The following is a 15556-nucleotide window of genomic DNA, read 5'->3' as shown; positions in this document are numbered from 1 at the left end:
CTCTTCTACACCTTCCATCATACTATAGTAGTAAATACGTCACTTATGCGCTTTGGGTTGTTGCTGTTGTTTTTTTTTTAAATGTGTTAGCTCACTTTTCTGTTCCTGTTCCTACTACTATAAGTAAGTGTCTTCCACCACATTCTAAAAAATAAGACTTGTAGCAGTATGAGAGCTGAGTCAGCATTTTATTAAATACACTTGACCTTATATTCTTAATATATATTCCAATGAATGATTGCCTGATTGGCAGAATCCATGTTTCATTTGTATCATGCTAAAAGTAGGATCAGAATTTGGACCAAGCAAGTTGAGTCAATGAAGTCGTCCTGTTTTTTTGTCAACACTTCAAGCCAGTGTGCAGGGAATGTTTTCTTTGCACATGTAAGGCCTCTGATATCCAGTATGAAAAACATGAATGCCACTGTGTATCTGAACTCTGTTGCTGGCCAATTTTATCCTTTCATAGCTGCAGTTTAGCCAGTCAAATGAACACTTCCAGCATGATGGAAAGGCGCGTACCTTAAACACATTCCGTGGTTATATTTACTGTGTTCAAATGTGAAAATCATTTACTATGGCATGTTTTTGGTATCATGTTATTGCCTTTATATAAATGAACATGTGTACAGTATAATGTAAAACCTTTTTTTTTATGAATTTCTACTCTACACATCTCTGCTTGGCATAAGTGTTATTTACATAATTTCTTTGTATTTTTTTCCTATCTTTCTGTGTACTCTGTAAGAGGTTCCCCCCAGAACATTAGCCCATAGGAACCAAAAGTCCTACCAAAGTCATCCAAGTCCTCTGAGAGCACAACTAGTCAAATGTCATATCCGTTCTATACCAGTCCAGGAAGTTTATAGAATGTGTGATGGACCTGAGCACACACTATTTTTCTTTCTCTTGGGGAAAGAAAAATTGTTTCTCATTGTGACTCGGGCCTGCCAGTGATTGACACCTAGAATAGCCAATAGCTGCATGTAGAACATGTGTATATATATAGTACCATAAGATTAGTGTGAATACCTAAAGACTTTTTTTTCTCGTATGATCCAGGCACTTTATCATCAGAAGCCACCCATACCACAATAACATCTACAAATGAAAGTAAGTTATCCATCAAAATATTTTAATGACACTCTTAAATGTCATTTAGGCCAACTTTATAAGTACACAAATAGCTGATAATCATCTACTTTATGAAATGCTGCAGCAAATTAGTAGTTTAAACTTATTCCCACATTAAGGACTGCTATTATTCTTGTCTATGTACTACATGCCTATCAAGATGATATGTTAGATATCTCTAATGTGGCAGTGCTCTTCTACACCTTCCATCATACTATAGTAGTAAATACGTCACTTATGTGCTTTGGGTTGTTGCTGTTGTTTTTTTTTAGATGTGTTAGCTCACTTTTCTGTTCCTGTTCCTACTACTATAAGTAAGTGTCTTCCACCACATTCTATAAACTAAGACTTGTAGCAGTATGAGAGCTGAGTCAGCATTTTATTAAATACACTTGACCTTATATTCTTAATATATATTCCAATGAATGATTGCCTGATTGGCAGAATCCATGTTTCATTTGTATCATGCTAAAAGTAGGATCAGAATTTGGACCAAGCAAGTTGAGTCAATGAAGTCGTCCTGTTTTTTTGTCAACACTTCAAGCCAGTGTGCAGGGAATGTTTTCTTTGCACATGTAAGGCCTCTGATATCCAGTGTGAAAAACATGAATGCCACTGTGTATCTGAACTCTGTTGCTGTAACTGCCCTCCACCACATTATATAAACTTACACTTCTAGCATAATGAGCACTGAATCAGCATTTTATTAAGTACACTTGACCATACATTTGTGTAAGATGAATAAAGTAAAGTGTTAGACAATTAGTCCATTGTAACCATGTGTGCTAAGGAGGTGAATGCAAGTGTGGAGAAGAGTTTGATTTATTAGGGTTAAATCTAAAGTCGTACTCTTCAGAGTACTCCAGAGTCGGTTCACTGATGTGGAGATTACTAGGATAAATAATAAACAAGCAAACAAAAGCACACGAAGGCAAAACAGAGAAAGCAGGCTTTAACAGAGGCTAAGAAACAAGAATAGGCTAGGATAAACATACAAACAGGCACGGAGTACAAAACATCCGGGCATACATATACGGGCTTTCAAAAATATCCAAACATACATATATTCAACAGTCAAGACAAGAGGCACAAGACAGGGTTTAAATACATGAACTTAACAAGACTAAAAATGAGGAACAGGTGTGGAAAACGAAATGAGGGGCGGAGAAAACGAAACTCCAGAAAGGAACCAAAAAAACACAAAACGGAAACCATGGAACATGGAAGCAAGGAGGGACTAACCGTGACAATCATACTGATAAGAGTTTGTTCTACTCTTTAGACACACCCACAAATTCCCTAATTAGAATTTTTTTTTTTTAAATTTTTAACTAGCAGTTTGGCAGCAGCCTTTTCACTTGCCTTCACAGTGGGGCTTTATGCAAATTCCCTGTGGTAACAATGTAACATGAATATTAAAAAATTTGATGATAACTATATTTTTTATTGAATTCACACCATAATCCAGATTTGCTTTTCCATCCATATTGTTGGTATGATTTTACCACATGAATCTGTTTTTTCAACATCTTGATTTTGTAGGAATTATGGAAATATTCCATTATATTGATGCCTTTTCATTTTCACAGATAATAAAATTATGGATTATTTCACAAAATTACAAAGTATGAAGCTTCATAATGTGCTGGACTGCCCAATGGCTCCAGTTCTTCACTGATGAACAGAATTTCCTGTTTTTTTTCCAGGTCTGGTTTCTGTAATCTTGTCTTTGTCCTTACTGGCCAACGTAATATTCTTTGTTCTGTGGGTCCAACAAAGGAGGAGGCCTCATAACCATAATTGCCAGGTAATGTGAGAAGATGTCCATCACTCTTTGTAACGTTTTAAGTGATTGGGTAACAGGTCGGATGCATGAGCTAGCAGGCATGCAATCAGATGGAAAGGAAAAAACAAAACAAACAAGGAAGCTAATGTAACAAACTAAACCAGACGTGAAATGTGAGAATGAGGGAGCTAAAAGGCAAAGCAAAGATAAGAAAAACAAATACAAAATATAAATCAAAGAACAGCTAAAACCCAAAAGAAATGGCATGAAAACAAAAAGGACACGGTAAGGTATTGTTTAAACAGGAACAGGGATAAAGATATCAACAGCAACATAGACTGCAATAATCAGTAATAGTAACTCTAACGTACAGAGTAGTGCTTACAGAGTTTGTTTACTTCCTGGTTTTGTTTCCTCATGCTTCCTAATTTTGGTTTCATTCTGTTCCGCTTCCTTGTTAGTATCTATGTCTATTATTGTATCACCTGTATCTTGTTAGTCCTCATTAGTTGTATTTATGCCATATTTGTTCACTGTGTCTTTGTGAAGTCGTCAACCTGTGTTATGTTTCTGAGCTGTAGTCTGTCATTGTGAATTTCTTCTGGTTTATTGGATTTCTGCATATGTTGTTGGATTACCCTCTTTGCCTGTTTGCTGTCTGTTTTGGTTGCCTCATTGACTGTTCTTCTGTATCGTGACCTGTGTAAAACTATTTAGATTACAATTGTGGAGTAACCATGTTCTCTATTAAACTGCATTCACCATACTGGATTGGACTCTGTCTCTGTTCGTGCTCAGAACATTGCATAATGTAAAGCTGTTTTTGTAATATGACTGATCTGCTCTTTTTCAGCCAGCTCCTACCATAGAACTTCTGCAGGTAGGCCCAGGTAGCACCCTTTTAAACAATTTCTGCATCTGATACATAATGTTACATAATCTGTTACATTACATAAATGACATAATGTTTGGGTACATACATGACTGAGCATCATGGAAATTTTCCCTGAAGTTGGAGCTGGAATTGTTAAAAATCTCATGCATTAGGATCCAGTTCCTTTACATAGTATCCAGTTCTTCCTATGAATCTATAGCCTTATTGTTCCCTGCCTGTTTTTCTGTGTAGTTCACGTACAGAAACAGTTTCCACAGTCATGAAGCTACCGCAGGTGAGATTCTGTTTTTTGTCATCTCTTTGGTATAGCGTTGTTAATGAGTATGTGCACAGTGATTGTGAATGCATTTATGAAGCACTAATCCGTTTTGATTTTTATCTCTCCAAAGATATCTCCTTGTATTGTCCATTACAGGCATCATCAGACTCAGACAAAAGCAGCATGGATAGAAGTCAAGCACTGTAGAAAGAACTCCACTGACAGCTGTGAGTGTCCTCACACATCATGAACTGTCTACAGCACTGAACAAGCAGATTCCCTGGGAACATGAAACTGAGGCAAAGTGATATGTGGACTGGGATTGGACAGAAAATTATGAACCTGCATAATATGATGTAGGACTGGGCCACCTTTGCTTCATTTGTGAGATACTATCAGTAAATTTCACTGAGGAAGCAACGGTTAAGTTGTATGAAGCTACACTCTTAAAGAAATAAGAAGAAAGAAAAAGAAGACAGTCAGATACTGAAATGAGAATTTATTTTCCCACATAATAGCAAATGAATCATTTATTAATATATTTTTCTTAATGTATGTATGTATACTTAATGAAGTATTATTCACAGTGTCTTTATTATTATTTAGACTTATAAAGCACCTTTCCCATACCCAATGATACATTACAATCAACACTGCTTTTACATCCACACTTTTTCATAATATTATGTATAATAGATGATGTTGGTCTTACAATATAACCCAAAGAAAACAGTGTCATGGTGAGCTTCAGGTATGAAGTGCCGTTTATGAAAAAAGCTGTGTTTGTATCCGTGAGAGTGAAACTGTGCGAAAGGGGGTGGAAATGCACACGAGTGAGTGAAAGTATGCGTGAGCAAGAGAAACTACGTGAAAGATGTTTGATATGGTGGAGGAGCTTCATGTCATCCATTGTTGGTATACACTGTTATCAACACGAGAATAAAAAAGATATTTTTATTCTTTGTTTTTCTCAATTCAGTTCTATGAACAGCAGCTTGGCAGCAAAAGCTATCCATACAGCTCAACATGCGCATTTATTCTTTATGACTGGAAAGCAGCATGTCGATGTCCTCACTGCAGTCCATGGGTCAATAGGCTTTGGAAAAATTAAGGTTTATTCATTGGTTCCTGTAAAAAAGTATGCTTGATTTTATCTGTGGGTAAAAAAGAAGTAAACTTTGTTTTTTCATTGCCCATGTTAAAAAATTAAAGCAAAATTTAAACAGTTTAAAACACTTGCAGAAGTCTACAGATGACTATCTGTGTGCTTTCCTGCTTGAGTTTTAAAAGCCCAGTCGAGTTCTGGGATGGTCAGTGGTGGTCACAAGGTTTCTGTGCAGGTACTGAAAAGTGGAATTCCAATAAAAGCAGGAACTTGAATATAGGAGATTATTACTAGACCTGATGATAATTAGACATACACAGAAAATTGTAAATTAATCAAAACTAAGTGATTGTATATAGTAAGTCCCTATATACACTTTTTGGGATTGGGCCCCACTCTTATATACTGCCATTGGACACATATATGCGTAAAGGGATTGTGAGCTCATTTTGGATCCCAATACGCCATAGGGTAAGTAAATGTCTGGACAATGTTTACTGCCCTTAACTGATTTGATTACCATGATCAATATACAGGTTTTGGGATTCACTATGGGAGCTCTTGCGCTTTCCTACCCCTCACCCCCCCTCATACCCTACTTCCACATATAGATTGAACACCCTGAAAGCAGTCTGAGCAAAGAAAAACCTATAATCTCAAATCAAACATTTTGAGTGGTGTCATATATACTTGGAGTGGGATGGTCCGTTCATTGGTCCACTAGTGCCTAGATGTTAAGGAACAGGAAGTAGCTTTCCCTCACTTGTAGAGTCACGTGATTTCACGGGGTGTGTGTGTGCGTGTGTGTGTGTGTGTGCGTGTGTGTGTGTGTGTGTGTGTAAGGGAGGCTCCAGAGACAACATATTAAAGTGCCAGACGCCTAGAGTTTATGGAACAGGAAGTAGTTTTCCCTAAGATGTGGCAACCCAGCCTTCTGATATGTTATGCGGGACATGCAGATGAGCCACTGGGCCCCTCCTTAAACACAGTTTGTAAACATCCCACTCGAAGTATATTCCCATTCAAATGTCATATACTTGTTTTGGACACCCTTTACAAAGGTCAGATTGACACAAAAACTCATTATGTTTGCAAGGGATAACCCATGAGACAGTGTGTGAAAGGAGCACACCCTAGTGTGTTGTTTTCTATTACAAAAGCCCAGAAGATTTCTCCCTACATTGTGTGCAGATTTGAAAGGACACAGAAACTCAGGAGCAGGCAGAAAACATTTTTCAAGAATAGATTTGTTGATTTTTTTTCTTGGTTTGGGAAGGGCATAGCAACCCAGCCTTCTGATATGTTACTCAGGGCACCCAGATGAGCCACCGGTTGACGCGGCAAAGTCTGGGCACCACCCTAAATAGTGTTTGTAAACATCCCACTCCAAGCATATGTCCATTCATATCTCATATACTTGTTTTGGACACCCTATAAAACAGTTCATTTTTGTTGTTTCTGATGAGCTACAGGGACACTGCTCCAATATGTCATCCATGAGGCCTCATACATCCCACCTATGATGCCTCATACATCCCACCAAAGACAGAAATAGATTATTGGTGAGTCATAATAAATCAAATATATTGCAGATGGAATGAAAATCACAATTAAATTACATTTAATTGGTTTGTCAAATTTACTGCGTGTGGGATGGTAAATATACCATATTTGGATGCTGTCACATTCCAGAATATTTGAATTATGAAAAATATACTGCAAGTGGGATGGAAAATATACCATATGTGGGATGATGTCCAATTCATGTATATTTGAATTATGACATATGGCATGGAAAATATACCATTTGTGGGATGGTGTCAAGAAAAGCTGTGAGGAGAGCCCTATTTGTTGTAAAATTATTTATGTATGTGTGTTGTTACATGTAAACTTGTTCACTTGTGTGTTGTGTGTTTGAGCTTGTTCACTTCTGTTTTTATAAATTTTCTACATTTTAGATGTGCATTTGTATAGTATTGATAATATATTAATAAACTTTTCCAAATTTAGTGACAGTGAGTTGTTGTAGATGTCTATATATTCAATGTAGAGTGGTGAGTCAAATATACTGTCCAATATATTGAATATATATATATATATATATATATATATATATATATATATATATATATATATATATATATATATATATATATATATATAAAATGACAAATTATATACATACATTAAAAATTATAAATATATAAACATTTCAGTGACGTCAAATATATTGCAATTGGGATGAAAATCCCAATTCAAATAAATGTCATGTAATGTGTCAAATATATTGCAAATGGGATGAAAATCCCAATTCAAATATATGTCTTTTAGTTTGTCAAATATACTGCAAATGGGATGAAAATCCCAATTCAAATATATATCATTTAGTGTGTCAAATATACAAATTTACTGCAAATTGGATGAAAATCCCAATTCAAATATGTCATGTAATGTGTCAAATATATTGCAAATGGGATGAAAATCCCAATTCAAATATATGTCATGTAGTGTGTCAAATATATTGCAGATGCTAAAATAATTTATATTTGTGTGTGTTTTTACATTTAAACTTCATCCTTGGTGTGTGTGTGTTATATTAATAAATCTTTGAAATTTAGTGACAATGAGTTGTTGTAGATTTCTATATATTCAATGTAGAGTGGTGGGTCAAATATATTGAATATATATAAAATTATAAATTGTATATATAAAATGCCAAATTATATACATACATAAAAAATTATAAATATATAAACATTTCAGTGATGTCAAATATATTGCAAATGGGATGAAAATCCCAATTCAAATATATGTCATGTAGTGTGTCAAATATATTGCAAATGGGATGAAAATCCCAATTCAAATATATGTCTTTTAGTGTGTCAAATATACTGCAAATGGGATGAAAATCCCAATTCAGGTATATTTAATTTAGTGTGTCAAATATACCGCAAATGGGATGAAAATCCCAGTTTAAATATATGTCATTTAGTGTGTCAAATATACTGCAAATGGGATGCACTTTGACACTTCGTCTATACTTTTAGTATGGGCTGCGCACTTACACACAGCTATAGCAGTTGGTAAGGTGATCGCATCTAGCAAGGCCGCAACAAGGTGATGGTGCTGAATATGTTGCCCATAATTAGTGAGGAATTTCAGCTGTTTCCAAATCATGCCAAAATCTTGCACTACCCCAAAGGCGTAGCAATAGTCTGTATAAATGGTGACGGTTTTATCTTTAGCAATTTTACAGGCCTCTGTTAGCGCGATCAGTTCAGCTGCCTGGGCTGAATAATGTGAGGGGAGTGGTTCTCCCTTATCAGTACTATGTGCAGTGACTACTGCATACCTGACCTGCAGCTTCCCTGTCTTCCCTGATTCTCGAGGGGCTCATACTGGAGGTAAACCCTATGGGAACAGAGATGATTTATTAGTTTCACACAATCATGTGGCTCCCTGTCCTCCAGCATAGAAAGGAGGGATGATGGGTTCAGCGTTGTACACTGCTGAACCATTACATTAGGCATTTCCAGCAATGCGGTTTGATATTTTAGCCATCGCTGTGCAGTGAGGTGTGATGTCTTGTGGTTGTTAAGAAGTACATGTACAGCATGTGGAACCAGCAGGATTAGTGTGGTGTACCCCACGATGTCTCATGATGCAGCTAAGGCCTTTTCAGCCACCGCTGCTGCCCTTAGGCATGGTGGCAGGCCTGTGGCCACCGGATCTAGTTTGCAGGAATAGTAAGCAACTGGCCTATTTCTGTCTCCATGCTTCTGCAGGAGAACTGATGCCATGCACCCATTTCGTTCGTCAACTATCTGGGTGAATGGCTTGTCTGGATTTTGTATACTTAAGGTGGGTGTAGTTTGGAGGGACTGTTTTAACCCCACAAACGCTTCCTCTGTCTCTGGGGTCCACTCCACCTTGGTTTGAGATCCCCCTGTTGGGACTATAGCTCTCAATGGGGCTTCCAATTGCACATAATTAGTAATGAAGGTGCGGCAGTATGAGCACGTTCCTAGGAATGAAAGCCGCTGTCATTTGGTGGTGGGCCTTGGAATGCGAGCAATGGCTGATGAACGGTCAGTGGCCAATGCCTTCCCTTCCCTAGAAATCATGTGACCCAAGAATTTTACTACTGGCTGTACAAATTTTAACTTCGACCTACTGGCTCAGTGGCCAGTCTCAGCCAAGTGTATGAGTAAGCACAAGGAATCTCTTTCACACTGTTCCTGGGTGGGAGCGGCCAGAAGTAAATCATCAACATACTGCAATAGCACACTGCCCTCCGATAACTGCAGTGGTGCTAGGCTGTCTCTGAGGGCATCATTATAGATAGTGGGAGATTCACAATACCCCTAACACAAGCATGTGAACGTATAAGGTCTTCCCTCAGAGACGACTCTCTACCACTCACATCCGCCACTGTTTCCTTACAGTCCACCTTTTGGAGTCTACACTTTTTGCCCCAGTGTCATCACAGGTACCAGACCTCCCTACAACAGCCGCCGGATCCGCTTTACCCTTGGTTCACTCTACAGTCGATTGCAGCAGTCCGGATCCTGCCTCTGGAACTCCTTTCTCCCTTCAAATATGGGGTTTAGATGAGGATATTTATCTTTTTTTTCCTCACGGACATCTCTCTCTCAGTTGTGGGGTATGGAGCTGTGCAATCCTACCAACTACGGCAAATTGTGGAGGAAAAATCAATAGGACTCAAGCCAGATGTGTATTGGTTATATCTCTTATGCATCGATGGAGAGAAGCCCCTGACTTCTCTCTTACATGAGTATATATCACCCTGCCACTTCCTGCTGTTTTCTCATGTGCTAATCTCATGAGTGCAGCTAAGGGGGGTTGCGAAACATCCCCGTGTTTCATTGCTGGTATTTTAAATCTGCTCGACAACAGCTAAGCAATAACTGTCATACTTCTGCTTTTTTATCAGCTGCATCATCACTTCTCTATTCACTTCTTTATTCGCCCTTCCTTACAGACTGGTCAAAGAAAGGGGCGAGGGTCACATAAAGGTCACATATTTTCTGATTTCTTCTTTTAAGCAAGCGTTTTTCCCTTACAGGGCACTATCTAGAGGAAAGCACAGAGTATACAGAGTATATATGTGTCCTATATTTACTACCTAAATCTACAGGACGATGGGGAAAAGTGAGGCATGTTCTAAGGGTCTACGTAGAAAGGAAAGAGACAAGGTTAGTAAAGATTAGATGTTCTCTGCATGAACGAGCCACGAACTGTTCCTGTGCCCACCATGTGCCACTCCTGTGCTTAGAGAGAGACAGGGAGAGAGAGAAAGAGAAAGGGAGGGGTAAAGGAGACAAGAAGAGGGAGCGGATGACCTCGGGTGACCAGCTCGCGGTCAAGCCGCCATGTCATGGCTGATAGGCAGAGACCTTGCGTTGGGTGCCTGAAGACATAAAGGCTCCAGTATCTAACACTCCCCCCTTTGATTCCAAAGGAATCACATATCAGTATATAGACCTTTCTCATATGCAGGCACCAAAGCAACATTAGCATGATTAATCACAGAGGTAGAAATGTGAGTTATGAAAGAAGACAGCAGTAACAATAAGCAAGGTCCACAAACAAGAATCAACAAAATAATCAGGAGTACAGAAAAACATATGTTTATGAGCCTAGATCCCCAAGGGCCGACAAGGTCAGTTAACCAACTGATCCGAGAATCATGGGAGGGTGGAGGTTTAGCAATAGCGGTCTTCATGTGCGAAATGATGTCAGTAATGTTGTTATAGTAACTAAGGATGTCAAAGCAACACGTTTCATTAGTGACTTTGCAGACGCCTCCCTCCTTTGCCAAGAGGAGATCTACGGCTAGACAGTTCTGCAAGATAGTGGTACGGATCTTATCTACCTTATCATTGAGCAATGCCAGGGTGTTTTCAATCCATTAATTTTATTAAGGGCTGCAATAGTTCCTCCTCCCAGGAACAAACTCCAACCCACGTTCGCTCCAGGGTTAGTCCATGGGTAGGCCAGTACACACCCAACATACCTATTAGGGGTGCCAGTAATTACAGACCTTTTAGCCCTGTCAGATGTCGACTGCGAACGTGTATATATGACCAGGGATGGGATAGTTAATCCTGGGGTACAACATCCTTTCCAGGGAATTTGATGATGGATATGACTAACAATCAAAGTGGGTAGGCTGGAGTATGCGATCCTACTGCATAGCCACATGATAGCTGCAGATGCTCCAGTGCCCAGGATTGCAGAGCAAAGAGATGGTGTGCCTGTTATATTATTTATTGTGCATCTGCCCAGTCCCATGCCTAATGCCCATACCTCATTTTTACATAGTGTGTGGCCTAAAAAGGACCATCAGGTAAGCCTGCAGAACATAGACAGGTGGTACCTGTCACAGGTAATACTGCTAGGGTCATGTTTCTGAATTTGGGGTAATACCGTTTACTAATGCCAATGTTGCAGTCTGTCCTGTGGTCCAGCCATGAACCACCATCAAAGGCCCATGCGGGGAGATTACCACTGGCAGCTACTGCCTTAGATACATTTAGCAAAAACCCTACTCCCATATTGATTTGACAGTCGGATGAATTATGATTAAGTGCTGTTGCCATAACATTATCTACCAGGACTGGTACCCAGGGTGTATGGAATGCTTGACACACCAGACAGTCCCTCCCTGGCTCCACCTCTCCTACTGCTACCAGGGAGACCACACAAGCTAAATTACCATTACACTGAAAGCCCACTATCCCCCCTTTTGTACCTTTCGAGACTGAAAACAATGCCAATATTATGACACGAATGGGGCCCATTATTCTATAGTAAAGTTTTGCATGCGCTTATCAGGAAAACAAGGAGAGAAAGGAGCATAGAGTCTGCAAAAGGATGTTAATAGGCAGATAGGATATCCATCAAGTTATAATACCAATGCTAAAGTGTATTGACATACAGGGCCAAGGAGTACTTCCGTGGTGTGTGGTGCAGCCGAGGGGCAGTCTCTCAGCATAAAATCATATAACAAATTTCATACTGTCTCGAGAGTGGCGTTTCACTCCACTTTCCTTCTCTACTTTCCATCTCCTCTTTTGAATTTCATGCCATTACAGTGTCATTCCCCACCAAACTTCTTATCATTGTCATCTACTGCCCTCCAGGTTCCCTAGATCACTTCATTGATGAGCTCGACATCCTTCTGAGTCAATTCCCCATTGAAGGAAATCCACTCATTCTCCTTGGTGACTTCAACCTTCCATCAGACAAGCTGCATTCCTCCTGCATCCTTCCGCTGTTGACAGCATTTGACCGCACCCTCAAGCACTCTCCTCCGACTCACAAAGCGGGCAATGTTCTGGACCTGATCTTTACCCGTACCACCACAACATCAGACATCACAGTCACCCCCCTCCACCTCTCAGACCATCATTTTCTATCCTTCTCTCTCCCTTCCTTCTCTTTCCATCCAGTCCTCTCCGAAATGTTCCTCCTCCCTCTGTCGCAATCTGCACTTCAGAACTCCCTCTTCCCTTACTTCTACTATTTTGTCCACCCTTCCTCACCCTGACTTTCTATCCTCTCTCTCTTTGGATACAGTTACAAATACTTTCATTTCTACACTCTCCTCATCAAGGAATCTTCTGTGCCCTCTCTCCTCTAGATGAAGGATTCGACCCTTTCGCAGGAAGCTGCCCAGGTGCTTGTGCGGTCTCTTGTGATCTCAAAGCTAGATTACTGCAACTTGCTACTTGCTGGTCTTCCTCTAAGAGCCATCAAACCTCTACAACTTGTCCAGAATGCAGCAACACAACTGGTCTTCAATCTTTCGAAGTTCACATGTTACTCGACTGCTGCGCTCCCTTTACTGGCTCCCTGTAGCTGCACACATCAGATATAAAACCTTGATGCTTGCCTACAAAGCCAAAAATTGGACCAGCCCTTTCATACATGGGTCAATGGTCAAAGCCTGATCCGTACCTCGAGTACTTCAAACCTCAAGTATGGCTCAGCTTGAAATACCTTGCTTTAGGTCTCATGGACGACAAGCATCGAGACTATTTTCTGTCCTGGCTCCAAGATGGTGGAATGAACTCCCACTTGCTGTCTGGACAGCAGAGTCCCTTGCAGTCTTCAAACGCAGACTGAAGACCCATCTATTTGCAGAATATTTAAAGGATAACTGACATGGCTCCCATATTGATTGACTAATTTAATACTTATTGTAGGGTATTGTTTATGTTTTTTAACAAACTCTAGCCCTTATTGTTTATAGCACTTATCATTGTTTAAGATAGACCTTATGTATTTTGCACTTCTAGGTATCAGCATTCATCCCTGTATTCTACAGTATTCTAGTTCATTGGTATGTTTAATTCTAACCTACTATATAGTACTTGGATATATTCTATGAGTAAATGACAAAACACTTTTGTAAGTCGCTCTGGATAAGAGCGTCTACTAAATGCTGTAAATGTAAATGTACTATATGTGAATGTGTTAGGGTGCATTTAGCTTGTCGGATGCGTCAGCTACTGTTGATTTCTTCAGCCAGCTGGTGTATATCCACTGTGCTGATCTCACTGTTAGCACAGTGGTTCGGGTCACTGCTATCAGTACACACTGTTCAATTTCTCAATCAAGTAGTCTGCCAAGATCACGTCCATGTCACCTGAATGAGAAACACTTGGGTTACCTCTGACCCATGCGGTGGTAAATGGTCTACCAGAAATTACCTCAAATGCTGACAATTTGGTGGTGGCACTGGGTGTGATTCTGATCTCACACAAACCACTGGCAGTACATATATCCACTTCTTTCCTGTTTCCATCATAGCTTTTGTTAACCTTTCTTTCAAGGTATGATTCATTATGTCAAGAATGCCAGATGACTGAGGATGATAATGGATGTGAAACTTCCAGTCAATAGTTAGGTAGGTGCATAGTTTCTGAGTTACCTTAGAAATGAAACAGGGTCCCTGATCTGAATCTATTACCTGAGGCACACCATACTCTTTGGCTAGGATTTTAACCACAGTGCGGGCATTTTCCTTAGAACAAGGAAACGCCTCACCAGCAGGTACTTCAACTAACCACAAGGTGGCATGTGCATAAAGGTCCAGAGGTTGAGTCATGATCCCTGACCTTTATGATAGCCAGACGAGCTGGTAGTGTACATACCGACAAAGTGCATACACTAGTCCTGAATTAGAAATGGGCTTACCATGTGAGGTGCAGAACCCCCTGGAGTGCCAAATCTTACTGAAGTTATGAGCAACTCCAAACCCATAACGGGAATCAGTATAGATGGTGACAACCTGATCTAGGAATAGATGACAGGCCCTGGTCAATGCCATCAGTTCAGCTACTTGAGCAGAGCTGTAAGGGAGAGAGTAAGCCTCCCAAATGAGGTTGGGCAGAGAGTAAACAGAATAACCACAGGAAAATTCGGAGTCAGATGGGTTAAAACATGAGCCATCTACAAAAATGTAATAGCCACCTTCGAGCGGCATGCTAGAGATAAATAGAGCGCCTGCTTGAGAACTCAAGGATAGCCTCTATGCAGTGGTGGGGCACAGAGTCATCAGAATGATCTAGCGATGTCAAAAGCGATCGCAACACATTAGCAGGTGAGCTCAGGGTTGTGTGTGATTTAATGGTTAAATTCTGAGTGGTACAGAGGATGGCTTCATAGCCTGAACACCGCTGTGTAGTCATGTGCTGTGTTTGAATGTTATTCATAATATTAATAACTTGATGTGAAGTGTGTAGAACCATAGGATGAGACAGTGACAATTTCTCTGGATCAGTGATCAGCAGGGCCGAGGCAGCCACAGCGTGTAAGCAGGCCGTCATGCCTTGAACTACCGAATCAAAAGTTTTGGAAAGGTAGGCCACAGGGCAATAACTTCCACTGTGCTCCTGGGCCAGGAAGCCTACGGCTGTGGAGCCATTTTCAGAAATGTAAAGGTGGAAGGGCAGATTATAATTCGGCAGGCCAAGCACTGGAGCAGAGCACAAGGCCAATTTCAGAGTCCTAAATGAGTGAAACATGGGCTCAGTGCAGTCTTTTCCAGTCTTTTCTACAGCCCTGCCTGAGGACTTTATCATGAAAGGAACAATCCAGCACTCATTGGTGGCAGTAGTTAACCAGACACAGGAAACTCAGCATGGCTTGTTTTGTGCTGGGCAGAGGGATGTTACATATGACTGCCTGACAGTCATCTGAGTGGACAGCAGGAGCCCTAGATACGTGACAGATGGCTTGCACCACTGGAGCTTAGATGGTGAAACCTTAAACCCACATGAAGCCAGATGTTTCAGTAGTGAGCCGAACCCCATCACGCAGCGCTCCTGCGTTGTTGATGACAAGAGG

The 15556-nt window shown here is 40.2% G+C and overlaps 1 long non-coding RNA gene across 1 annotated transcript; it reads left to right on the top strand.

Annotated features, from left to right (window-relative positions):
- The first annotated feature begins 83 nt into the window (after positions 1-83).
- On the top strand, positions 84-5265 carry LOC118241598. Its single transcript, XR_004776227.1, has 5 exons — positions 84-123; positions 2841-2941; positions 3774-3800; positions 4047-4089; positions 4205-5265. It is a non-coding gene; the product is annotated as an uncharacterized LOC118241598 (long non-coding RNA).
- Positions 5266-15556: the final 10291 nt, after the last annotated feature.

This window comes from Electrophorus electricus, chromosome 1 (genome assembly GCF_013358815.1).
Source record: "Electrophorus electricus isolate fEleEle1 chromosome 1, fEleEle1.pri, whole genome shotgun sequence".
NCBI lineage: Eukaryota > Metazoa > Chordata > Actinopteri > Gymnotiformes > Gymnotidae > Electrophorus > Electrophorus electricus.
The sequence above is the reverse complement of the archived record's forward strand: the minus strand, read 5'-3'. Positions and strand labels throughout refer to the sequence as shown.